Here is a 27,606-nt window from a genome sequence, read left to right as displayed (position 1 = left end):
CCACTGATTGATTGACTGACTGACTAAAGATGAAGCTTTCTTACTATGAGAAGTGGAAATAGCAGAAGGGGAGAAGTGGAACAGGTACCCTAAACCACCTTCACTTCAATTCACCTCAATTCCTCCCTGCTCCACTGTGTCCTGGACTTCATAGGCACAATTCAACAGAAGACACCCAAACTGTGCAGGGAAAAGTTGTGGAAAGCAGTCTCAATTTCTCTACACTATTTCATGCTGAAATAGTTTCTGAAAAGCAGCATGGAGTAGTGGATAGAGCATGGGCCTGTGAGTCAGAAGGTCATGAGTTCTAATTCTGGCCCAGCTACTGTATGCTGTGTGACCTTGGACATGCCACTTCACTTCTTTGTGCCTTAGTTACCTCATCTGTAAAATGGGGATTGAGGCTATGAGCCACATGTGGGTCAGGGACCATGTCCAACCTATTCACTTGTTTAGAATGGTGCTTGGCACATAGCAGTTAACAAATACCTGAATTATTACTATTCAGGATAGCCACTTTGGCTCATCATACCAGCCTGAAAAATCACTTCTCCCTGTCCTGCTTTATACTTCAAAGGGTATGAGAGGCAGTGTGACCTAGGGAAAAAGAACATGGAACGATGTCAGAAGATCTGGGTTCTAGTCCTAGCTCTGCCACTGGCCTACTGGATGACCTGAAGCAGGTCCCTTAACCTCTCTGGGCCTCAATTATTTAATATGCAAAAGGAGGGAAGGTAAGAATAATAATGGCATTTGTTATAAAGTGTTTACTATGTTCCAGACATTGTACTGCGGTGGGTACAAGCAAATCAGATTGAACTCAGTCCCTGTTCCACATGGGGCTCACAGTCTTAATCCCCATTTTATAGAAGAGGTAAATGAGGCACAGAGAAGTAAAGTGACTTCCACAAGACCACACTGCAAACAAGTGGAGAAGCAAGGATTAGAACCCCTGATCTTCTGACTCCCAGGCCCGTGCTCTTACCACCATGCCATGCTGCTTCACAAGGTAGATAGCACGACCCTTGTATGGCCTAGGTCTGTAACTGATTTGATTAATTGAATCTACCCCACTGTTAAGAAGATAGTAAATTTTCAATAAATGCTATAATAATAAGAGTAAACCTTTAAATCTGGTAGAAGCTCGATGTGTGACAGTCTATTCAAAATACCTGTGTGGGTTTTTCCACCACTCTTAACATGGTGTGTTAAGGCACTATGTTGTCACGTGCCTGGCATGAAGGGATGTTAACATGATTAGAGAAATCACTTCTATGGAGAAAGGGTAAGGTCAGTGGATCCTTCAGCAACTTCAAACTTCAGCAGAGCTCAACAGCACCAATGGAATGCCATGACAACACACTATTCACACACTGCCAGTAGTGTCGATGAAGAGCAAGGTTGAAAAGCAGCCAATTGACTTGTGCATCTGCTACATTTCATAGCTCCTGTCAAACCCCATTATGAAGTCTTGCTTAATACAGCAATTTAACCAACAGCTATTTATCCCTTTATTAAATTTCCTCTTTCTTGTGAAGATCAATCATATTTATTGTGTGCAGAGCTCTGTACTAAGCATTTGAAAGAGTACATTATAATAGAGTTGGTAGAAATGTTCCCTGCCCACAACAAGCTTACAGTCTGGGGAGACAGACAGGCATTAATAGAAACAAATGTTATGTATATGTACAGAAGTGCAGTGGGGCTGAGGGTGGAGTGAATAAGGGATACAAATCCAAGTGCAAGGGTGACAAATGGGAGTGGGATAGGAGGAAATGGGGGCTTAGTTGGGGAAGGCCTCTTGGAGGAGATGTGCTTTCAGTTAGGCTTTCAATGTGGGGAGAGTGTTTGTCGGATAGGAAGGGGCAGGGCAATCCAGGTCAGAAGGAAGACGTGGGAAAGGGGTCAGTGGTTAGGTAGATGAGATTGAGGTACAGTGATTAGGTTGGAGCAAAGTGCTTGGGCTGGGTTGTAGTAGGAAATCAGGAAGATAAGGTGGGAGGGGGCAAGGTGGTTAAGTGCTTTGAAGCAAATGGTAAGGAGTTTGAGTTTAAAGGAGAGGTGGATGGGCAACCACTTGAGGTTCTTGAGGAGAGAAGCAACATAGACTGAACATTTTTGTAGAAAAATGATCTGGAGAGCAGAGAGAAGCAAGGACTGGAATGAGGAGAAACAGGAGGCAGGGAGATCAGCAAGGAGGTTGATGCAGTAGTCTGGTTGATGCTCAGATTAATACGGTAGAACTTTCGATGGAGAAGAAAACAACGGATTTTAGTGATGTTGGGAAGGCTGAACCAATAGAGCTCAAGACCTATTATATATGCCACCCTAACTGGGCACTGAACCTTTCTTAAGCAAAACAGTACGGTTCCTGGGGGACCCATTTAGGAGGGTGTGCATGTGTGTAAGCACAAGCATATACACAGACACAAGCACATGTTGGAGTATACGAGTACAGGAGGACTAATCCTCTCCATGAAAATTTACTGGATACCTCACTGAGGGATTGAGAGCAAACAAAAAGTTGAAGGCACAGTTTCTACCCACAGGGAGCTAACACTCTAATGGGGGAGATGGGAGGACACAGTATCCAAAAACAGCAAGAAGGAAAATATGTATTCAACTTGGAACAGAAGAAAAAAAAAGAAGAAGAAGAATAGAAGGAGGGAGAAATATGAGGAAAGACCAAGCCACATTCACCTCATTGCTGAGTGGTGAGGGGATCATCTGAGGGGATTAGTCCAGAAATATCCCCTGGAAAAATGGGAGAAGGAGGGAAGAGAGAAAGAGAGAGTGAGTGTGTGGATGTGGGGGTGGTGTATTTTTTTGTTTTGTTTTATGAAGCCTTTATGGGTTGGGAGGAACAAATTTTGGCAGACCTGAGGGTGCAGGTTGCGCCATTCAGAAAGGAAAAAGTGTGCATAAGTGGGTCAAAGATGGGAAACAATCAGGTGGTTAGCTTTAGGAAAAACAAAGTATGCAAAGTGAGGTGAAGTGGGAGAGAAAAGCAGAAAGAAAATGGTAGTGCAGAGCCTTATAATGCAGGGTCAAAAGCCTCACAAATTGTCCTGGTGAGTTGGGAGAAAGTTAATCAAGGAAAGTTCACTGAAGGAAATGAATGCTGAGTTGCTGTTTACAGGAGGGCAAGGAAGTGGTTTGGAAGTCAGAAGCCAGGAAGTTGATACAGCCATATGGGAGAGATAGGAGGGAGAAGGTGGCTTGAGTTCATATTGCTCCTTGCCTAAAATGCAGAGAGAAGGCTGGATTTTATCAGGAAATGAAAGCAAATTGATTGGGTGGGACCTACTCCTTGCTTTCTGTCTCCAACTACTATCAATTCTCAAGGAGGAACATTCCATCAGGTCAATGTATATGAAAATTAGATCAGAGAGAATGCATTTTGCATATGAAAAAATTTTCAGTGTCGCCATTTTTTGCCCAAGAAGCACGTGAGATGTGAGGCTGGGTAACCCTAATGGTAAGATGTATGATGCATCAGATGCTACCCTGGAAAATCTCTTTAAAAAGCTCTGAGTCTTGGATACCAGCAAGTGTAATAGTGGTCTAAGCCAGATAGTGAAGGCAAATTGGCACCACTGTAATTTGTCCATTCCTCAATATGCTTTCCTAAAAATACCCATATGCCTTCATTTCACTTCCATATGCTTTTAGCAAAGAAATGAAAATATTTCATTAGTTTTGAGTAATTAATAATTACTTATTTCACAATAGTCACCCTAATTAAAAGATGAAAATAACTGATTAAGCTGCAAGATCTTGGCTTTTCAACACACTCCTTCCCCACCCTGAGAAAAATAGAGGGGAAAAAAGAAACTACGCAAATGTACCTATATTTTTAAAATAATCAGATGGTAATTGTTACAGATTTGGCAATATCCTAGCTCCAGCTGTTCACATCTGTAATTGTACTGAACAGTTTGTGGCAAAAATTCTTCCCTTTTACAATGTGTCATGCTTCATAGGGCAATGAGTTAAGTTTCAGCCAGATGCAGGCCAACATACTGTTGACTTGTGGATGACCTTCAGTAAGTTTGTTAACCCTATGCCTCAGTCTTCCCAAATGCAAAATATTGACTTTTTGGAGCATGATCTTAAAAGAAAAGCACATCAATATAATGCTATAGTTCTTTGCAGATATAAAAGTCTGTATAAACGATACCTAATACACATTGGCATTTTGAAAGGAAGTTGGAAATTATTTTAAAATAAACTGTCAGTTGGCAAAAATTCCCTTCTGCTGGACTTATACAAGTGGAAATATAGTTAGCATAATAATAATAATTATTGAGCGCTTCCTACAGACCAAGGCATTATGCTAAGTGCTGGGTACAAGATAACTAGCTAGGACATAGTCACTGCCTACAATCTTGGAGGTTGGAAGAGCAGCTAGCTTATCCCCATTTTACTGATGATGAAATAGTCTTATACTGGTTATGGTGCTGTGGAGAAGAAGCATGGCCTACTAGACAGAGCTCAGGTTTGGGGAGTCAGACAACCCTGGGTTCTAATCGCAGTTCTCCCACTTGCTTACTGTGTGACTTTGGGCAAATCACTTAACTTTTCTGTGCCTCAGCTTCATCATCTATAAAATGTTAGCTGGATTCAATACCTGTTCTCCCTCCTACTTAATGCAAGTCCCATATGGGCCGGGAACTGTATCCAATATGATTATCTTGCATCTACCCCACTGCTTTGTACAGTGGTTGGCACATAGTAACAGCTTAACAAATATTACTATCATTATTATCATTACTGCCCAAATTCACACAGCAGGCAAGTGGCAGAGCCAGGTCTAGAACTGGGGTCTCCTGGCTTTCACTTCGGTGCTCACTTCGGTGCCCCTTAGGCCACACTGCCTCTGGGTTCTTGCCAAAAAGACTACCAAGCTCCTTCCATGTAGATTGTAAGCTCCTCCCTCTAGACTGTAAGCTCCTCATGGGCAGGGAATGTGTCTACAGACACTCTTACATTGTGCTTTCCAAGCACTTAGTGCAGTATTCTGCACACAAAAATTGCTCAATAAATACAGTTGATTCCTTCATTTTACTGTAAGGTCTTTGAAGATAGAAATCATGTATGCAAACTACTGTATTTCCCTAAGCATTTCATAGTGTTCTGTGTCTAGTAGTTGTTCAATAAATACTACTGGTTGATTACTTGACTTAGTTCAGTGTACTGCACACAGTAAATACTCAAATACCACTGACTGAAAGGGTTTTGAGAATAATCTGAGATACTTCTAGATACAGCAGGATACCCTTCCCTCCCAGTAGACAGCCTTTTCTAAAGTGGTTTTTTTTTTGGTTGGTTTCATAGCAAGACCTTTTAAGGTAGCTCTATAGCCATCTTCTCAGCATTCCTGGGTTCCACTTACCATCATGAAGAGTTCCTGTTTATGTACTACAGTGTTAAATGTACCCAAAACCTGTTCTATACTAGGATAAGCAATTTTCACAAGCTCTGATCAGGAGGTCATTTGAAGGAAGAAAACTTCTTATATAAAATCACTTACAGGCTTTGCAGAGAAGGTTACAAGGCCACAGGGAATTTTAAACTAAAGAGTTTCATTATCCCAGGCAAGGAAAGTTTGATCACTACCTAGGATCACCGTTATGCACAGGACTAACCAAGTGAGAGTGGGGAGAGGCAGAGGGATGGAAGGAAAAGAATATTGAACCAGGGGATAAGGGGGCAGAGAGTCTTTTGTATTTATGAAGGATTGAACAATTACCTAGAGTAATCTTCCCAGCCTCCTGTGGAGATGGAGTGAGGCCAGTTTTTAGGAGCACATTTTAGGAGCCGGTGGGCCCACGGCAGAAATCACATGGGAAAGAAGGAACGGAGAAGGGGGTGGAGAGAGAGAAGGTAAGCTCCCTCTGAACTGTAAGCACATTGTGGACAGGGAGAATGTAAACCAACTCTTTTGTTTTGTACTCACCCAAGCTCTTAGTTCAGTACTCTCAACATACTGAGTGCTCGATAAATAGCATTTATTGACTGAATGATGGTCTGAAAGGAGGAAGGGAGACAGGAAGGAGAGAAGAAGGGAGACAGGAAGGAGAGAAAGCCTAAAGGGAGAACAAGGATCTCTGGGGATGGGTCTATGGTCATATACCCCTGAAGAACCACTGGAAGGAATATTTTAGTGAGTGGGGTCATGATCAATCCCCCCTTGATTCTCGCAGCCATTTCTCTTCCCATATGTTCTCTGGTAGTTCCAAGAGAATTTCTAAGTAGGAAGCTGCCCCAAGTCTGTCTCTATTTTTCTCTCTCTCTCAAATCATTCCTTCTTTTCAATGGCACTGACCCAAAGATCCCTTGCCTTAAAGTTATATGAGGGTGTATTGGTTCTCTCCATTGCCACATCATCTCCTTTTCCAGTGCTCTGTCTCTTATGACAGTTTCAGGGGGCACACAACCCTTCACGCCAACCCCCATCCCTAGCTTGAGCCATCTGCTTCTGAAAGTAATGCCTGGGGTAGCACTTATGAGTTTTACCTTTGGGTTTTTGGCAGGAACTGTAGTGAGGGAGTCTGGAGGGAACCCCACAATGAAAAGACTAAGGTGGGGAACCACTGATATAGTCTGTTCTGCACTTCCCATTCTTCAGTTGAGAAAAATGAAATGGACAAAGTTGGAGGAATCCACTCTTCTTGGAACCACTCCTTGACAACTCCACGATGGCTGCTATTCATTCTTCTGAGAGTGTCACAGTGGATGGTACCATTTCCTGCTTTAGATGGCCCACCATAAACCCTGGGAAAACGTGCACCAAGGGCAGTTTATAGCCACTCTGCAGCCCATGCATCTGGGAACTTTTTAGTAGATCCTAGGGCTTCTCAGCTGAGAGGCAAAACATAGTAGTTAGCCAGTCCTTTAAACAGTAGGTAGCTTGATAGATTTGCACTGATTTACAATCAGCAATCTTTTTTTTTTTAAATGGAATTGCTAAGTGATCACATGTGCCAAGCACTGTGTCAAGCACTGGAGTAGGTATAAGTTAATCAGGATGGACACAGTCCCTATCCTACATGGGGCTCACAGTTTAAATAGAAGGGAGGACAAGAATGTAATCCCTATTTTACAGATGAGGAAACTGAGGTATAGAAGAGTTAGATGACTTGCTCAAGATCACCCAGCCGAAAAGTGGCAGAGTGCAGGAATAGAACCCATGTTCTCTAACTCCCAGGCTCATGCTCTTTCCTGCTCTGCTTGTCTGGGTAATTGAGAGAAATTCTGCATCCTGCCTTGCAAATAAAATGAAACGTCATGATGATGAATGGTCACGTTGATGGACCAGTGGCAGAGATGGAGCCTGATGCATTTATTTTGATTGGAGAGATAATAGGGACTAATGCCACCACTCATCTCACTCTGTTTTCAGCTTAACTGAAGAGATCCGTCTATCTTTGCCAGGCACCCGAGCTGGTTATAGTCCATGGCTGATCGGCTCTAAGTAACCCCTGGGTGATGCGCTCTCTCAGCAAGGTTACATTTTTTCTCCCACTCTAAATCTGATGTGCAGCCTAATTACATACTAGACTCACCAGGTCAGAGCTCAATTTTCCACAGGAATGAAAGCAACAAATGATCAGGAAAGAAGAAATCATTTCCTTGCTATAGGGCTTGGAGAAATGGACAATTTAGTGGGTAAGAGTTCCACAATAAAACATCTTTTGTTCACTGTTATAAACACCTAAGTGTCAAATGATCCATACCATGAAATGAGAATGCTACTGATGAGGATAATAACTGTACTGGTAGAAAAACAAAGCAAGAACTATAAAAGCATCTCAGAGTCAGCTCCACCTACCTAAACATATAAACACAACAACCTCCACCCCAGTGACTAGTGGAGCAAAAATCAAAGGCAGATGTTGGTTCTTTACGTAGAAGCATAGCAGGAGACACTGTTTGAAAGGCACTTTCCTTTCCTACCTATAACCCTGGTTGAAAAAGTCAGGACAAATCTTTTTTTTTAAAGTGACTTTTTTCTGGGCAGTTGGTAATTTTACCTTCTCTCAGACCAAATCTAGCAAAGTGCAGCCAGAAAATAGAGGATAAAAGAATAAAAGACGCCATAAATATGAAGAAGCCCTGTTCTGGGGAACTTCATGTTTTGAATGAAATTCCACAGTGTTTGTATTAATCTCTGGTTTTCTTGTTTATTAATTCCCTCATCTGACTTTCTAGCTGACCGCTCATTGATGTTCCCAACTGTTTGACATAAACAAAGTTCTGAAAATTCAGCTCTTGCAACCTTCACTTGATCAAGCTGTCTGAGAGCAATACCCAGATGAGAACATTTCTGATGAGTTTAAATGAAGTGGGGAATCCAGGAGCAAAATCAAATCCCCATGCTTTCCAGTCCAGAAGGCCACTTTTTTAGGCCATCTGATTGCACTGTTTGGACATTGTGATCTGTTTTCCTGAGACGGATTCTGGAAGAGCTCTCCCATTAAGCTCCAGGAGTTAAAAGTACAGTTGAAAGGTAGGCAGTTTTCTCTCAAACTCCTCAATATCCTACCCTTGAGGGCTTCGTGACTAACTAATAACCTTCCTTCAATGCTCCTCTTATCAAGCCACTTGGTAGATTAAGAAAACAAAAATCCTCAGAACAGCTCTCTAGCTTCTCCAGACTAGCAGACCCAAACAATAAGTACAGTATAACAAGTACAACAGGAGTCCCAGGGAGAGAGATTTTTCTTTCCAGTGCCACACATAGCTGGCTAGACACACACACACATGTTCACGTGAACAGAAAAAGCACAGGCCTGGGAGTCAAAGGACATGAATTCTAATGGCAACTCTGTTACTTGTCTGCTGTGTGACCTTAGGCAAGTCACTTCACTTCTCTGAGCCACAGTTACCTCATCTGTAAAATGGGGATTAAGACTGTGAGCTCCATGTGGGACAGGGACTGTGTCCCACCTGATTAACTTATATCTACCCCAGTGCTTAGAACAGTGCTTGGTACAAAGTAACCACTTAAATATAATCACTATGATGATGATGATGTGGAGTCAGGCAACCCCTGGACTGATGGGAAGTTTCACAACCAGCACATCTTACTTCCCCCTTCTGCCCCCCACCACTGTCCACTTTGGGCCAAGAAGCCTTACCTGGCTTGGGTGGATGAAAGGGACGTTTACAACTTTGAACACATTGTGAAAACTCCATTCTGAAGACCTGGGGTATTGGGACTTGCATTTTGCCAGAAAAACTGTTTTCTTTCCCTATTGTCATAGTCTTCAAAGCTTTTCAAAAGTTAATTTTTCTTCCACCTCGGGCTGCCCCAACTTGGAAGAGTCCTGTGCACAGTGGACTACATCTCCTACAGTTTCTATATATTCTCCCCAGATCCAAGCATGCTAATCTGCACTGTGTAGTATGCTTATGATCCGTAAAAGTGTACATAAATGGACATATTGGTAAATGCTTATTCATATATGCATGGTGTACAGTGCAATGTACAGTTAGTTCTAATAGATGGCTGTTATGTACTTGAGGTCTTTCCTGACTAAGCCCTTTTTCCCCTTCAACTCTCTTCTGCATTATCCTGACTTGCTCCCTTTATTCATAGTCTCCCCCAGTCCCATAGTACTTATGTAAATAACTGTAATTGATTTATATTAATGTCTGTCTCTAGACTGTAAGCTCATTGTGGGCAGAGAATATGTCTGTTATATTGTACTCTCCCAAGCGCTTAGTGCAGTATTCTGCAGTATTAAGCGCTCAATAAATGAATGACTAGCTGAAGAACCTTACATTAAGGAAAGCTTTATGAGCTGTACTTACAAAATCACACTGCATTCTATCCAGACGTGTGTGTTGTTGGAAGAAAATTCCCAACTCCCCATTAGTTTTCTGTCCAATACATGCAGGAAAAGCATGTGATATGAGAAAACTGATAGTACTGCTTATTTGATTAACCACTGATAACTAACAATGATAATAATAAGTGGTACTTATTAAGCACTTACCATGTGCCAATAACTGTTCTAAGAGCTGAGGTAGAGTTACAATTAAACTGATTGCATAGCATTCCTGTCCCACATGAGGCTCACAGTCTGCATTGAAGGAAGGAGGATTTAATCCTCATTTTACAGATGAGGAAACTGAGAAATGTAAACAGGCAAGGAAGATGACATCCCCTCACCTTTGGAAGCAGGAAGGTGGCTTGAGGTAGGTTTTAAAAGATAATTAAACTACTCACTCTCCACCTTCTCTACCCTTTAAGCAGATTCAACACCTTCAAAGATGTTTTGTGTACTTTGCCACAAATAGTAATAAACAATTGACTTCAACAATATAGACAAATACACAGTTGAAACATTTGAAACATTTGAATAATATTCCCAGTGGTTCATGAGTCTCCCTCTGGCTCTAAAGTTAAAAGGGCTCAACAATTGGCTTAGGGGCCATTAGTGAGTTTTGGCTTGAACAATCACTTTGTCCATAACAGACCATGAACTATGCGTTATATTTAAAAATGCTCTAGCCAGGGGGTAAAATCATGAGCATCTTTAATGTAATGCAGCTTAAATGGAATAATCTATGACTACATACAGACCTGAATATAGCCACTGTTCTTTTTGTTGGATAAACCCCACTGGACATTAAATAAATGTCTTCAATTTTTGTATCATTGACATGGTTTACAGAACACATAAGTTTAGGCTTGAAACAAGCACAGAAGCTTATGTTCACTATTAGCTGCTACCGACCTTTCCACCGAGGTTAGCAGTTAGAGAAGCAGCGTGGCTCAGTGGAAAGAGCATGGGCTTTGGAGTCAGGGCTCATGAGTTCGAATCCCAGCTCTGCCACTTGTCGGCTGTGTGACTGTGGGCAAGTCACTTAACTTCTCTGTGCCTCAGTTCCCTCATCTGTAAAATGGGGATTAAGACTGTGAGCCCCACGTGGGACAACCTGATTCCCCTATATCTACCCCAGCGCTTAGAACAGTGCTCGGCACATAGTAAGCGCTTAACAAATGCCAACATTATTATTATTATTATTATTAATTCTGTTGTATTGTACTCTCCCAAGCACTTAGTACAGTGCTCTGCACATAGTGAGCACTCAATAAATGATTGATCGACTGACAGAAACTCTGACTAGTCTTACCTCAGATGGCAGGCACTTGGGAAGGCCAATGGAGACAAGGCTCTGCTTACTTCACAGCTCACGTCTGCAGGTAGGAAAAGAAGAACACAGAAACATAAGTAATGCCAAATAGGGTCAGAACAGCAGTTCAACCAGTCCAGTCACCTGCCAGAAGAACTGGGGTGGCATCCACCTTCATGGTTATCAATGCATTATCCAACATACTTCACTTGAAGGAAAAAAGCACGGACTAGTGGATAGAGCTCAGCCCCGGGGAGTCAGAAGGACCTGGGTTCTAATCGCAGCTCTGCCACCTGTCTGCAGTGTGACCTTGGGCAAGTCACTTCACTTCCTGGGAATCAGTTACCTCATTTGTAAAATGATTAGGTAATTGAGGCACTGTGGGCCCCATGTGGGAGCTGGGACTGTGTCCAACCTGATTAGCTTGTACCCCTGCTCTTAGGACAGTGCTAGACATATAGTCAGCACTCAACAAATACCAACATAATTATTATTATTCACTTTTCCCTCTAATAGTGGCTGTTGTCCATCTACTTTACCCTTCTTTTGGCCTAGCAAACATCCCTAATTCCCCTTCTAATAACCCATTAGAGACCACATCTCCAGTAATTTATCCAAACCCTCCTTGAATCTGTTGATATTTTTGGTCTGTACAACTTCCTACAGTAATGGATCCCACATGCTGGCCATTTACTATGGGAAGAAGTGTTTTCTTTTGTTTGTCTTGGACTTGCTATTTTCTAGTTTTATTTAGTGCTCTCTAATCCTGACAATGTGGAATTTTGAGAACAATTCTGGGTTCACGTTTTCCAGACCTATAAGGACCCTGTAAATTTCATCCTCCCCTCTCAGTCAGCTTCAATTCATATTGTAATATCCTAGTATTCTTATTCTAACTGCATTCAAAGATCCTCCATTTCCCACCCCTTTCTGGTTTGACTTTTCCATAGTTTCCCCATGTCCTTACTAAGAAGCAGTCACCCAGACTGCACAGAGTAAATCAGCTCAAGTCAAGTGACAGTCTATCATGTACTATGGCAACAAACACTCAGACCTTATAAAGAACTACTAATTTTTAGGAGATTGAGTCTTTTTTTTCTTCGGAAAATGGGATTTCACACCTCTATCCTAATAATAATACTGATTGTATTTGTTAAGTGCTTACTATGAGCTGGGGTAGATACAAGGTCATAAGGTCACCATGGGTCTCTCAGTCTAAGTAAGAGGGAGATGAGGGAACTGAAGCACGGAGAAGTAAATTGAATTGCCCATGGTCACACAGCATGCTGTGGTGGAATCAGTACTAGAACTCAGGTCCACTGACTCCCAGGCCTGTACTCTTTCCACTAAGACATGCTGTTTCCATAAGAAAAACATATGGGTTTATATCATAATAAATCATTCAGTGGTGTTTATTAAATGCTTATGGTATGCAGAGCTGTGCTAAGTGATTTGGAGACTAATAATGGTACTTGTTAAGGACCGACGGTGCTATACACTGTACTAAGCACTGAAGAAGAAAATAATCGCATCAGATACAGTTTCTTTCCCACATGGAGCTCACAGTCTAAGTATAAGTAAAATGCAATAGATTCCTCCCCTCAAAGACCTTACAAGTCTAACGAGTTGAAAGCAGCCAGAAAAAACAGTAATATCTTAGTTTTTCAATAACCTGTGGGTTGGGATAAAATTCTTTGGTCGCCAATGGTGAACAACAGTTATGGGGCAGATATTTAGAGAGGAAAAATTCAGCCCTTTGTCTTTTAAGAGTAATTTTAGCAACATCTGTGGGGCATTCATTAGAAAACTTGCGCCAAGAGCTCTGAAAGAAGCCACCCCAAAATATGTCTGTTTGGGGAAGGACAGGAGATAGGATGATAAGGGATGCAACAAGCATGTTTTTTCTCAGACTGCCATGTCAACTTTGAAAACACATCATTTTATATTGGTGAGGATATAGTCTGGTGTTTAGTTAATGAGCTGTTTTTGTATCTCCGTTGTGTTCTAATGTGTGCTCTTGTATGTCATTCCCTGAAGTAGGTTAAATGGAGCTTTCAACTTTCAGTGCACAAATTTAAAAACCTTATAAAGACATGACAGGGAGGTATGTAGCAAAATGAGACAGATCTAAAGGACTTGGTGTGGAGTTCAGTTTCAATTTGGCATTCACAGGGGAGTTTAAGTCGGAATATGTTAAGAGCACAGAGGTTCAGAAATGCTGACAAGAAACCCTGCTGACCTGACACCAAAACCAAACTGCCGGTGGGGAAGATGAGTTTGCAGTCATTGTGGGAAGAAGATGCACACGGAGAAGGCATGGCTCCATTTTGCAATGAAGAATTGAGCCCATTGAGGGTTGATGGGCTTACTATTCAACATCAGCAAGTGAAAGGAGGGAGAAAACTACACGTCTGTGGTCTAACCAGAATGCAATACATTACTAAGCAGAACTTAGAGCTGAACCTGTACCACTTTCTCAGCCTTTACCTAGGAGGTTTCAGGGATGCCGACTGCAAGATCATGCCCTGGGTAGCAACAAGTGAACGTGTTATTTCCCTTCTATATTTTATACTTCCCTTTGTCATCTAAATCTTATTGCCAAAGGGTTCATCACTGCATCATATTAACATAATACTACAACATTAATGCTTCATACTTTTTCTAGGTCCTTGTAAATGGAAGTGAGTGGAACAGTTCACAAACATTCTCATGTGAATCTGCTTAATATGCCCAAGGGTTGAAGAGGTGGAAACTATGACTAACTCCCCATTATGTGAATACAGAGTCCACAGGTTCAGAGAGATTAACTGGTTTGCTCAAAGGTAACAAGCTACAGGGAAAAAAAAAAGTCCTCATTCATCTCCAAACAACATCCTTGAAGATCAGCCATGGCCTTAACGTTCAATAATAAGAGTGCCTTAATAAAAACAACATGACTTTGTGGAAACAGCCCAGGCCTGGGAGTCAAAGGTCCTGGGTTCTAATCCTGGCCCTGCCACTTGCCTATTTTATGACCTTGGGTAGTCTCTGAATTTCTCTGTGCTTTGGTTTCCTCATCTTTTTAAAATGGGGATTCAATACCTGTTCTCCCTCCTACTTTGACTACGAGATCAATGCGGGATATGTATGGACTGTGTCCAACCTGATTATCTTATTTCTACCCCAGTGCTTAGCACAACTCTTGAGGCATACTAAGCATTTAAGAAATACTACCATTATTATTAAATCAGTGGCACTGGGACGACTTGGGATTTGAAGAACTGATCAGGGAAGATGTCCCGGAGGATGTGGGATTTTAGGAGGGATTTAGAAATGGAGAGTACTGTGGCCTGTCAGAATTGGAGTGGGGAGGAACTTCAAGCAGGGATAAGAGTGTGACCAACAGAAAGATGTATGCTCTTGTGGGCAGGGGATGTGTCTATTAACTCTGTTGTAGTGTAGTGTACTCTCCCAAGAGTTTAGTGCAGTGCTCTGTGCCTGATAAGTGGTCAATAAATTCAACTGATTGATTGATTATTGGGTTTGCTTCAGAGGAATGAATAGAGCTGATACGTAAGATATTAATGAGTTTTTGCTAGGTGTAAGTGGAAATATATAGCCACTGGAGGTTTTTTCAGGAGTAGAACAAGTGCTATACACCCTGACCATACATTTCAGAGAGGTGATCCAGGCAGCAACATGAAGGAACTTAAGTATGTAGAGGTTGGAAGAACACTGAGGAGCCTGACAGAACAGTTTGACCAATAGATGGCAAGAAATTGATGGAGAGGAAGGAACAAATCTGGAAAATGCTGTGGATGAAAAATTAACAGGATTTAACGGTAGAATGAATGTGAAAACCAAAAGACCGTGAGGAGTTAAGGATGGCATCGAGGTTGTTGGCTTCTGGGACAGGGAGGAGGGTGATGAGATCAAGACACATATGGGAAAGTTAAAAGGCAGATTGGGGTTAGGAGGGAAGATGAGAAATTCAATTTTAAACATGCTGAGTTGGAAATAGCTGTGGGGCAGTCAAGAGGAAATGTCCTTGAGGCAAGAGGAAATATAAGATTATATTGCTGAAGAGAGGTCTGGATTAGTGAGATAGATTTGGGAGTCACTTGCATAGCAGTGATAGCTGAAGGCTTACCATTCATCAAAAGGATTTAAAAAAACATTTAATTTTTAGGGTGTGAATTTATTCATTAACATAATAACAGTACTAATGATTGTGGGATTTAAGTGCTCACTATGTGCCAAACTCTTTACTAAGTGGTGGGATAGAAACAAGATAATCTGTTCAGACACAGCTCCTGTTTCACATGGGGCTCACAGACAGGTACTGAATCCCCATTTACAGATGAGGAAACTGAGGCACAGAGAAGTTAAGTGTCCTGTGCAAGGTCACAGAAGGCAAGTGGTGGAGCAGGGATTAGAACACAGGTCTTCTGACTTCTAAACTCCTTCTTTTTCCACCAGGCCATGTTCCAATTGGAGTGGATCCCTGATCCAGTACTTTTTTTCCTCGGCCACAAAAACTTTTCCCTATAGAGCAGGAAAAGAAGGGACTGAGAATGACATTCACATGGCATGGGATGGAAAGGAGAGACTCTTTACTGAATGGCATTCTCTTTCATCCATGAGCCCTGGTTAAAACCATTTTGGGGAACTACAGAATCTTACCAATCACGGTAATTTTAATGGCTCAAAATGACCTCTTCCTCTTAGAGGTTGAATCTTTAAACCAACCATTTGAAAATAAATCTAGAAAAAGCATGCATTTTAAATCACAAAATTTCATAAAAAACACCATAAAATATCCTATCCTTTTTCTGCCTACCCTTACTGATTCCCATTATTTTATTACAATAACCAATGAACTAATAATACCCCCACATGAATGCATATCAGTGGAAAACAAAATTACTTCCTTAATATCTTCATCAGTCCAATGTGAGATATTTCAGACTTTTTAAAAAATGCTGAACTGGGGATGACAATAATTTGGAATTTAATTACCCATAGCTTTGTACCATGCTTTGCTCGCACTGAGTCCCTTTTATTAATCTGGTTCAGAGCCACCCGAGATGAAAAATAAGGGAGTCCCCCAAAGATGCTTATAAGAAAAATACCATATTCTGTAAATTATAAATGATTGGGTTGTCTCACTAATGTTTTCCCATGTTTTAATTACTTCCCTCTCTGATTTTAATTACTTTACCTGTCAGCATCTATCAGAAGCAGTGATATCTTTTGACATTCTGGTAGACTACATAAAAATTAATACGATTTCTTTAAATTGTAAATTGCTCTGGCCTTAACGAAGAGATTTTAATTTTTTAATATATTGATAGAGCACTATGATTGGGGCTGACAATCCACAGCCAGGTCAAAGAAGACAGAACCTCTAAGTACCAAGACAGAAGGTTAGGTCCCCTCAGGTTTAGAAAGATCTAGAAGACAGTTGACCTCTGTGATTAAAAAGGATAGGTCTTGGACAGTGCTAAGTGGTAGGTTGTGCCAAACACTTAGCAACATGAATGAAAGCCCAGTGTCTGGAATGGAATGAGAAGAAAGCTTTTTCTCTGAAGAAAATCTTATTTTCTAAAGTAGTAGTAAGCAACAGAAAATATGTGAGGGGCAAAATAGCATTCAAACAAGAGGAAGGAAGGAAGACATACTCTTCTAGGAGGAACTAAAAAGGGAGAAATCATAGGACAGATGAGAAGGCATGATGTTGGGATTCAGTACAATCACTCATCCAGTTCTGACTGGATTACTGCATCAGCATCCTTTCTGATATCCCAACCTCTTGTCTCTCCCCACTTCAGTCTGTACTTCACTCTGCTGCCTGGATTATCTTTCTACAGAAACATTCTGGGCATGTCACCCCCTGAAAAAAAAATCTCCAGTGGTTGCCTATCAACTCCGTATCAAGCAAAGCCTCCTCACTACTGGCTTCAAGCTCTCCATCACTTTGCCCTCTCCTACTACACCTCCCTTCTCTTCTTCTACATCCCAGCCCACACACTCCGATCCTCTGGTGCTAACCTTCTCACCTTGCCTCGTTCTCGCCTGTCCTGCCGAAGACCCCTGGCCCACATCCTACCTCTGGCCTAAAATGACCTCCCTCTTCAAATCTGCCAATCACACTTCCCCCCCTTCAAAGTCCTATTAAAGGCTCACCTAGTTCAGGAGGCCTTCCCAGATTAAGTCCCCTTTTCCTTAGCTCCCCCTCCCCATATTGCCCTGACTTGCCCCTTTAGCTCTACCCCCACCCCAAAGCACTTGCATATATAGATATATATACATGTCTATAATTCTATTTATTTATATAATGCCTGTTTACTTGCTGGGATATGTATACATATATCAATAATTCTATTTATATTGATGCTACTGATGCCTGTTTACTTGTTTTGATGTCTGTCTCCCTGCTTATAGACTGTGAGCCTGTTTTAGGCAGTGATTGTCTCTGTTACTGAATTGTACTTACCAAGCATTTAGTTCAGTGCTCTGCACACAGTAAGTACTCAATAAATACGACTGAATGAATGAATGAATATTGAAGGCAATGTCAACTACAACAGAATTTCAATTATGGTGCAATTAATCAATGGTATTTAATGAGAACCTCCTGTGTGCTGGAATTCTCTGCAATTGGGAATCATTCAGAACAATAGAGTTGGTAGACATGATCCCTGCCCATGAGGTTCTTACTGCCCAGATGGAGAAGCCTACTGCCTAGAGGTAGTATTATTATTGTCAGAAAGGTCTTCAGATAGGTACCTATTACTGAAAGCAGTAACGATGAGACTCCTTGTTGATAACACAAGCCAGGATGTCTGAGCAATGATTGGTGGTATTGTCTATATGTCTGCATGGATTTTTCCTCAATATAAGGAACTCTGAGAAGATGCCATAGGACACCAATACTACAATCACCATCTTTAAGAGAAATGATGAGACTGCTGAATGCCAACTCTATTATGACAGGTCAAAGCTCTTACCCACTGCTGAAGAGGCCCTAACCAAGATGGCTCTGGATCATCTACTAAAAGGATAATAATAACAATAATAATTGTGGTATTTGTTAAGCTCTTACTGTGAGCCAGGCACTGTACTAAGCACTGGGGTGGATACAATCAAATCGAGGTGGACACAGTCCCTGAGCCACATGGGGCTCTCAGTCGCAATCCCCATTTTACAGATGAGATAACTAAGGCACAGAGAAGTGAAGTTACTTGCCCAAGGTCACACAGCAGACAAGTGGTGGAGCCGGGATTAGAATCCATGATCTCCTGACTCCCAAAGTTAAATCTGCATTCCTAGAATCACAACAGGATTTAAGACTACTAACAGCAGCAAATATGCAATGAGGCCCATGTAAACTACAGGGACACAGAGAACACCACAGACCTTATAAAAACATTTGTGAAATGATCAAATCTTAAGCTCTTACTATACAAACACTGTACTAAGTTTGGGGGTAGACTTGATGCAATCAGATAGAAAACAGTCCTTTCTCACTTGAGTCTCACAGACTTAGGTAGAGGGAGAACTTCCAAGCTCTGCACATAGTAATTGTTCCATAAATACTAGTGAACAGGTTATCTCCATTTTACAGATGAGGGAAATGAGATATTGATAATTTAAGCTGATTTAGCCAATGTCACACAATGGGAAGAGGTGGATAGAGGATTACAGCCAAGGCTTCGACTCTCAGGTTTTTGCTCTTTCCACTAGGCCATGCTGATTGAACAGTAGATGTAGGCTTTGGCAACATCTAAGCACTATCTGGCTGCTCTGAGACCAGCACCCAGACTCTTAAGTCACCTCACAATGCATAGAGAAATCTGGTCATATATGATTTCCCATCACTACTTGCTAGATGGTAAGCTCCTTGAAGGAAGGAATCGTATCTACCTGCTATACCATACTCTCCAAACTGCCTAATACAGTGCTCTGAACAAAGGAAGCACTCAAATACCATTGATTGATGGACCATCAGTGCAGAATGGGAGTTGCCTGCCACTGCAGAAAGATGTAGTCAATCCCTTATTTTTTATTAGTATTCATTAAGCACTTATTCTGTGACAGGCACTATACTAAGCACTGGTGTAGACACAAGCCAATCAGACTCGATACAGGTCATGTCCCATTATACAGATGAGGTCACTGAGGCACAGAGAAATTAAGTGACTTGCCTAAGGTCATAAAGTAGACAAATGGCAGAGCTGGGATTAGAACCAATGTTTTTCTGACTTTCAGGTCCGGGCTCTACCCACTAGGCCCTATGATAAAATCCTTAAATTCAACAGTTGTACGATGAGATGTTTATCCTGGAATTGTCATATGAAAGACAGACTTTGCCCTAGAGGCACACCCACAAAAAGGCAAAGATGATTTTGAACTGCTCTGCAAATTGAGCACAAGGCTGAGCCTGCTGCAGGATACAAGGTGTCACTGTGAAGTCATGATGTCGTGTTGATGCAACAGGATGACAACATGCCTTCACATACAAGGCCCAGTAGAAGGCGCATGAGCCTAAGACTCAGAGGACCTGTGTTCCAAAAGTGGTTCTGCCACTTGCCTATGTATTGGGCAAGTCACTTGAACTTCTCTGTTTCTCAATTTCCTCATCCGTAAAATGGGGATTCAGTACTTGTTCTCCCTCTTACATAGACTGTGAACCCCATGTGGGACAATAGCGCAATGCTTAGCACATTCTAAGCACTTAAGAAATACCACAAACTATTATTATACAGGTACACTCAGAGTTGGAAAAACCTGGCTTCGCTCACATGTACCAAAGTTGCTTCAAATTGAGTCCAGTCTATCCATTAGAAGGCAGCACTGCTCAGGAAAGTGTTGGGGGCAGAGGGGAGAGAGAGGAGATACACCCCACCAAGATCACCATTGCCAAAATTAAGATCCTGCACAGCTGAAGTACTGTCCAACCTTCTCTGGGAGCCACCACACCTGTTCGGAGTTCCATCAGTGTCAAGGACACGCCACAGTGAAAACCAAATGGCAAGATAGAGTCACAGACCAACATTCAGGTTACTAGCTACAAACTGGGTTCATTGCCAGTCTCTCTAGATGGAGCATATATAGATTGGGGGAAACAGTCAGGTACATGGTGATCAGGAAAGACATGGTTCTTTTGAACAGAGGTTTTTGGAGAATTGTGAAATGACAAAATGTCACTGAAAATAATTACAAGCATGGTATGCAGAAATGCCATGTTCAGTAGAGGACAGGCTGAGTATGTACACAATATGAGGCAAAATGTCAATCATGCAACAGAAAATTGACGATATATCTTGATGAAGCCAGAACAGCTAGATTTAGGTAGATTTATTTTTTTTTGTAGACTGCTTTGGGAATTTGAGAATATATAAGTACACTGACACTAAGTAAGAGACAATGTGACCTCTACCTCTCCAGACTAAGCTCCTGTGGGCAGGGAACATTTCTACTAAGTTTGCTATATTGTACTTTCCCAAACACATAGTAACAGTGCTCTGCACACCGTAAGTCTCAATAAATATGAGTGAATGAATGATTGACCTAGAAGAAAGAACATGGGCCTGGGAGTCAGAGGAATGGGTTCTAATTCTGACTCCATCACTTGTTTGCTATGTGATTTGGGGGCGAGTCACTTAATGTCTCTGTGCCTCAGTTTCCTCATTGGTAAAATAGGGATGAATGTAACTGTTATTCCTCATATGTGGAATAGGAACTGTGACCATCTTGATTTTTCTGTTCCTACCCAGAGTAGAGTGCATGGCACACAGTCAGCACTTTAAAAAATACCACTATTATCATCAATATTGGGACATCAGGTAATCAATCACTTAAGCAGCGTGGTTCAGTGGAAAGAGCCCAGGCTTGGGAGTCAGAGGTCATGGGTTCGAATCCCGGCTCTGCCACTTGTCAGCTGTGTGACTGTAGGCAAGTCACTTCACTTCTCTGTGCCTCAGTTACCTCATCTGTAAAATGGGGATTAACTGTGAGCCTCACGTGGGACAACCTGATGACCCTGTATCTACCCCAGCGCTTAGAACAGTGCTCTGCACATAGTAAGCACTTAACAAATACCAACATTATTATTAGCTCAGCTTAGTGGAAAAAGCAAGGGCTTGGGGGTCAGAGGTCGTGGGTTCTAATCCCAACTCTGCCACTTATCAGCTGTGTGACTTTGGGCCAATCTCTTAAATTCTCTGGGCCTCAGTTACCTCATCTGTAAAATGGGGCTTAAGACTGTGAGCCCCAGATGGACAACCCGATTACCTTGTATCTACCTCAGAGCTTGGCAAATAGTAAGTGCATAACAAATGCCATCAACTGTATTAATTGAGCAAAGCAACAGAAGACAATCACTCTAGCCTAATGAGAGAGGCAAACAAATTTATCAATAGTGGGAGCAGGAGGAAGACAAAAAGGGTAGCAGTATGTCCAAGTGGATACAATATGGGCCTAGGATTCAGAAGGATCTAGGTTCCAGTCCTGGCTCTGTCACATTTTGCTGTGTGACTTTGGCCAGATCACTTAACTTCTCCATGCCTCAGTTACCATATTTGTAAAATGGAGGTTAAGATTGTGATTCCCATGTGGGACATAGATGTGGCCAACCTGACTACCTTGTATCTACCCCAGCACTTAGTACAGTAACTGGCACATAGTAAGCACTTAGCAAATACCATTTAAAACACCACAAGAACTCAGGAAAGAGTGCAGATGTCTGGATGAAATAGCTAAATATGCAAATATACAAACATGCCTCAGTGGAAAGAGCCCGGGCTTGGGAGTCAGAGGTCATGGGTTCGAATCCCAGCTTTGCCCCTTGTCAGCTGTGTGACTGTGGGCAAGTCACTTCACTTTTCTGGGCCTCAGTTACCTCATCTGTAAAATGGGGATTAACTGAGTCTCACGTGAGACAATCTGATTACCCTGTGTCTACCCCAGCGCTTAGAACAGTGCTCTGCACCTAGTAAGCACTTAAATACCAACATTATTATTACTCTTTTGATGTGAATTCAATAAACACATGCCAAGGGTGACTGTAATGTTCACATAACTAGATTATAAACTATAAATCAGACTGTAAACTTCTTGTAGGCAAGGAATGTATCTACCAACTCTGTTGCACTTTGTTCCCCCAAGCACTGCTCTGCACAATAAGAGCTCAATTAATATCAGACTGACTAATAGCTAGGGTGATATGAATTAAATTGGGGACGACTTCCTAGAAGAGGTAGACTTCTCAGGGCTTTGAAGATGGGGACACTTGAGGTCTGTCATACCTTTGGAGAAGGGAGTTCCGGGCTAGGAAAGTAAAGGGTCAGAGGCAGAAGAGCTGAGAGCCAGGCATAATTAGAGAATCAAGAACAGAAAGAAACTATCGACTGCCAAGCTCTAGACTGTAAGCTCTTTGTGGGCAGGGATTGTGTCCACCAATTCTACTGTCTTGTACTTTTCCAAATGCTTAGTACAGGGACCTGCACATGGTAAGCACTCAATGAATACCAGATTGACTGAGATGAGACTACTGGACCAGGCCACCTATCCTGCTCCAACTATTTGCTATTTTTATGTGCTTGAGTTTACCCAGACTCCCCACACTCTTCTGAGCCCTTCCATTGCTGTTGCCTCCCCTCTTTTTCTTTTTTTTTTTTTTTTTTTTTTTTAACAGGAGGGTGTTTGAAGGAAGAACATGATCACGCTCAGCACAGGCTTATTTTAGGTTCCATGATCTTCTGGGACTTATATTATGGGTATTCCAGAATCCCCTCTCAGGGTTGCACCTGGAGAGTTTCCAGTACTCTACCAGTCATGACTACAGGAGGAAGGATCAAGCAGAGGTACACCCATTCCATTCCTAGCTTGGCCAGTGGCTAATGAGTGGAAAACAATCTGCTACAAGTCAAAATTCAACTATGCTTGGCAGCAGTGGCATGGGAGAGAGTCGAGGGCAGAGACTCGTTTACTGCGCGGAAGGAGGCAATGGTAAATCACTTCCGTATTTTTACCAAGAAAACTATCGATTCGCTATCAGAACGATTGCAGATGGAAGTGGGGCGTTCTGGGAGAGATGTGTCTTGGACATGACTCGAAAGCATAAGACAACAGACAACATTCCAGAATACTAAAAGAAGCAGAGTGGGCTAGTTGAAAGAGCACAGGTGTGGGAGTCAGAGGACCTGGGTTCTAATCCCAGCTCTGCCAATTGCTTGAAGTGTGAGTAATTTAACTTCTCTGTGCCTCAGTTTCCTCAACTGTAAAATGGGTATTAAATCCCACTTCCTCCTTTTTAAACTGGGACAGGGACTGTGTCCAACCTGATGAACTTGCATCTACCCCAGTGCACTTGGAACAGTGCTCGACACATGGAAAGTGATTAACAAATGCCATAAGGAAAAAAAAAAACTTCATGTTCCTCTTTTCCCCTTCCACTCCCACAATTGCCAAACAAGAAGAGGGAAACAACACAAGCTTGAGATATTATTTTGGGGTTCTGGTTCTTGACAGAAATAATCTGCGATCATAGTCACAAAAGCCTTTCAGCTATGTGGTATGCCTGGGTAAAAGTCAATATTGGTGGCATTACCTTCAAATGGAACATGGGTACATACTGATACACTAGCTGAATTAGCTACAAATGGAAGTGTTTAAAATGTGTTTACCACTCTCTCCTGCCTTCTCCCACATATTTATCTACTAATTCTCTGTCTCCCATCCAGCAAGTCATATACTCTGACCTATCAAAGTACTCTAGAGTACCTTTCTCTTTCAGTCTTTTTCCCTTTGTCTCCCTCTGACTCAGTCGTTAACTAAACATATCTTTCTGAATTGGCCTTTCAATATCTCTACATCACTGTCATCTGTTTCAGCTTTTTCTCTGTCTCTCTCTGGGTCTCTATCCCTTCCTTTTTCTTTCTGGGTTACTGCTTTTCTTTTTGTGACTGTCTCCATTTCTGTCAGACTGTCTCTGTGGTCTCTTTGTCCCTACCTTTCTGCCTGTGGCCATTTTTCTATCTTACCTATGGCTCTAACTGATTCTCCTTGCCTGCTTCTCTTTTTTTTTTTTTATAAAAAAAAGAATTTTTTAAGCACTTACTGTCAGGCACTGTCCTAAGCACTGAGGTAGATACACAATCAGGTGGGACACTGTCCATGTCCCATGTGGGGCTCACAGTCTTAATCCCAATTTTACAGATGAGGGAACTGAGGCCTAGAGAATTCAAGTGACTTACCCAAGGTCATACAACAGACATGTGGTAGAGGTGGGATTAGAACCCATTACCTCTTAACTCCCAAGCCCGGCTTTCCATGAGCCATGCTGCTTCTCCATGCTCTTTCTCTCAGTGTCCCTTTGCCCATTTCTAGTTTTGGGTGCCTCATCTCATTCTCCTTTGGTTTTTCTGTTCTCCACTTCTGAATCTTTGCCCTCTATATGGCTTTGTCTGGGTGGACTTGTGTGTGTCTTCCCTTTACTTCTGTTAATGTTCAGCTATACTTTTAAAGTTTCTATTTAATCACTTGACTGCCAGTAGCCCATGCCCTGTACCTTTTCCTTACTAATGTCATCTCTATGAAGCCTTGGGAGGCTGTTGACTCTTTTTAACTAAGCAGAGGTTGTTGTTCTTTTAAGTATGCTCTTTCTGGCTGGGAACTTTCAGTGGATGAATCATACACATCCCCAGGACCCTAGTCAAGGAGAGCCTTTGGGTAATCATATGCTTAAACCAGATACATGAGAATCAAAGAGGATCCTGGATGAGAGTAAGGTCAATGAACAAACTCTTCACAAGTAGTTCAGAGTCAAAGACCCAGAGAGTCTTGTAAAGAAGAGAAGGATTGTAAGGGAAGGTGGAAATGTCATATGTGAAAACTCGGAGGGAAAGTTCAAAAGTCCTTTCACAGCCTTTATCTAGATCACAGAATGCAGATCTGGATTTCCCTCTCAGTGATCCACCAGCTACAACTTTGAGGCTGGCACCAATGGGATTTATAACTCATTCATTCATAGGCTGGCAGCCAACACTCTGCCTGTCATGGAATTTCAAACACCTGATGCCACAGAGCTACACTCAGGCTCTGCTTACATGTGTGGGGCTCCTTTCCACGTAATTCTCTCTCTAGAGGAGAAACTATGCTCTTCACCTGCTGCCACTCTTCAGAGCATCAGTTACTGGATTTTCCATTTACATCAAACATGCACTACATTGATAGGATTATATTCCTTTAGTTACATTTGGAATTTACGAGATGACTCCTAATTACAGCCATTTGGGCTGAATCCTGTCTCCTATATAGTTCAATGCACTTGCCTGTTCTGCCAAGGTTATAAACAATGGGTAAACTAGAATTAAACAAAGGTACTTCTGCTTCCACATGTTAAGCAAGGAACATCACTAGAATCTAAGATGGGAGTGGCATACTAGGTCATACAACTGCACTCAAACATGTACTAGAATCACCAGTGAGAAGAAGAAATAGCGGAAACTTTCCCCTAAAAATCAAACTCAGGAAGTACAATTTCTCTTCAGGGAGATCCATGTCAGCCCAGATCCAATCTTTTGATATTGTTCCCTGCCTTCCTGTCTCACGCTGTTGCCTCTGCAAGAAGTGGGAAACATTAAACAAGCACTGCATGATCTCCCTTCCAATTCCAAAATGTCCTACTGCCTTTTGTACAACGAAAAATGTACTATGGCCCACCAATCCAGTGATGGCAGAGTCAATAATAAAAGTTATCCTCAAGGGTGCTCAAAGCCCTTTTACAATCAACTCATTCATCTGCATATCACTCCCCAGAGGAAGGTAAGGAGGTTGGCATTGTGGGCCCCTAAGGCACAGTCAAGTAAACTGGTTTTGCTCAAGGTCACATGGAAATTATGTCTGTACAAAACAGGTTGAAAATGTTTTGCTGAATCCACCTATGTTTTAGCAGAGCTATTGATATCTGCCTCATTAGCCAGCTAATGAGATGGAGATTTGCTAGCCTGATGCAATTCATCATGGATAGTTTGGAAACCAAAAGGCTGGGGGATGTCAGAGGTGGGGAGAGGAAGGGGAGGGGGTTTACATAAGCAGGTCTGGGTCTCCCCCCACCCACACCCAAGAGCTCCCCGATCATGTATTCCCTCCCAATCTCAAAGTGGCTACAGAGAAGCAATGTGGTCTAGTGGATACAGCATGGGACCTGGGAGTCAGAAAGTCCTGGGTTCTGGACCTAATTCTACCTTTTGTCTTCTGTGTGATATTGGGCCAGTCAGCTCACTTCTCTGTGCCTCAGTTACCACATCTGTAAAATGGGGATTAAGACTGTGAGCCCCTTGTGGAACAGAGACTGTGTCCAATGTGATTTGCTTGTATCCACCCTAGTGCTTAGTACAGTGCCTGGCAAATAGTAAGCACTTTACAAATACCATAATTATTATTGTTACAGAGGCAGTAAATTGACAGCTTCCTGGTCACACCTGTTTCTTCTCTCATCTGGAGGCCCTAGAGATTGCTCTGGAACTCCCTATGATGGCTGGGTGAGGGAAAGCAGAGGCAAGACAGGTCTAAAATATAGTTGAACATTCAAGTGGATAAGCTGTTCAATGCAGGCTTGAAAGTGGGACTGACTGACAGTAGTGGAACAGGCAGTAGTGAGAAAGCAGCTAAAAGAGATCAAGCTGGGTGAAGAAACGGTATGGCCTTGTGGATATAGCATGGGTCTAGGAATCAGAAGGACCTGTGTTAGAACAGGTCCACCACCTGTCTGAGCTCCACCACCTGTCTGCTGTGTTATCCTGGGTAAATCACTTAATTTCTCTGCACCTTGGTTCCCTCATCTGTCAAATGAGGATTAAGACTGTGAGTTCTATATAGACCACAGACTGTGTCCCACCTTTATCCCAACCCATAGAATAGTGCCTGTCACTTAATAAGCACTTAGGTACCATTAAAAAAAAAAGAGAGCGTCAGAAGACCTGGCTTCTAACCTGGGATCCACCACTTGACTGCTGTGTGAGTCATTTTCCACATGTGTAGAATGAAGGTGCAATATCTGTTCTCCTACTTCCTTGGAGGGCAGGGAGCAGCTGATCTGCTTTCCCTGTATTTGCCCTGGTGCTCTACACATAGTACATGCTTAAACAAATGCCATAATTGTTATTAGTTCATGATTTTACTATTATTGAATTTTTTTTTCCTACATGGCATAATCCCAACTAAGTTATGGTTGCATTAGTGATGGCCCGGATACTCTGTCAAGCGAAGGATTTATTTCCAAAGAATCAATCTCCAAAATACATGATTTCCATTTGGAAACATGACCCAGGAAAAACTTGTGGCAAAAGTCAAAGTCACACCTCTTTCCTCTGTCAAGAATTGTGTTTTAAGTGTCAGAATCCCTGGCAGCTGAGCCTCACTCTATGGGTTTTGTTAATAATGTTGGTATTTGTTAAGCGCTTACTATGTGCT

The 27,606-nt window shown here is 42.1% G+C and overlaps 1 protein-coding gene and 1 non-coding gene across 4 annotated transcripts in view; one reads left to right on the top strand and one right to left on the bottom strand.

The window, feature by feature from the left end:
* Positions 1-27,606, bottom strand: part of LOC100080375 (LIM domain containing preferred translocation partner in lipoma) — a 721,700-nt gene that overhangs the window by 511,180 nt on the left and 182,914 nt on the right. For all 3 annotated transcript variants that reach the window (XM_029068642.2, XM_029068641.1, XM_029068644.2), the window contains one exon: positions 11,149-11,212. The gene's annotated coding sequence lies outside the window, so the exon portion shown is untranslated. The remainder of the gene's footprint in view (positions 1-11,148; positions 11,213-27,606) is intronic.
* LOC114813473 lies at positions 22,920-23,057 on the top strand. The gene has a single exon (XR_003761191.1). It is a non-coding gene; the product is annotated as a small nucleolar RNA SNORA7 (small nucleolar RNA).

Source organism: Ornithorhynchus anatinus, chromosome 7, assembly GCF_004115215.2.
Source record: "Ornithorhynchus anatinus isolate Pmale09 chromosome 7, mOrnAna1.pri.v4, whole genome shotgun sequence".
Classification (NCBI taxonomy): domain Eukaryota; kingdom Metazoa; phylum Chordata; class Mammalia; order Monotremata; family Ornithorhynchidae; genus Ornithorhynchus; species Ornithorhynchus anatinus.
This window is presented reverse-complemented; position numbering and strand designations above follow the sequence as displayed.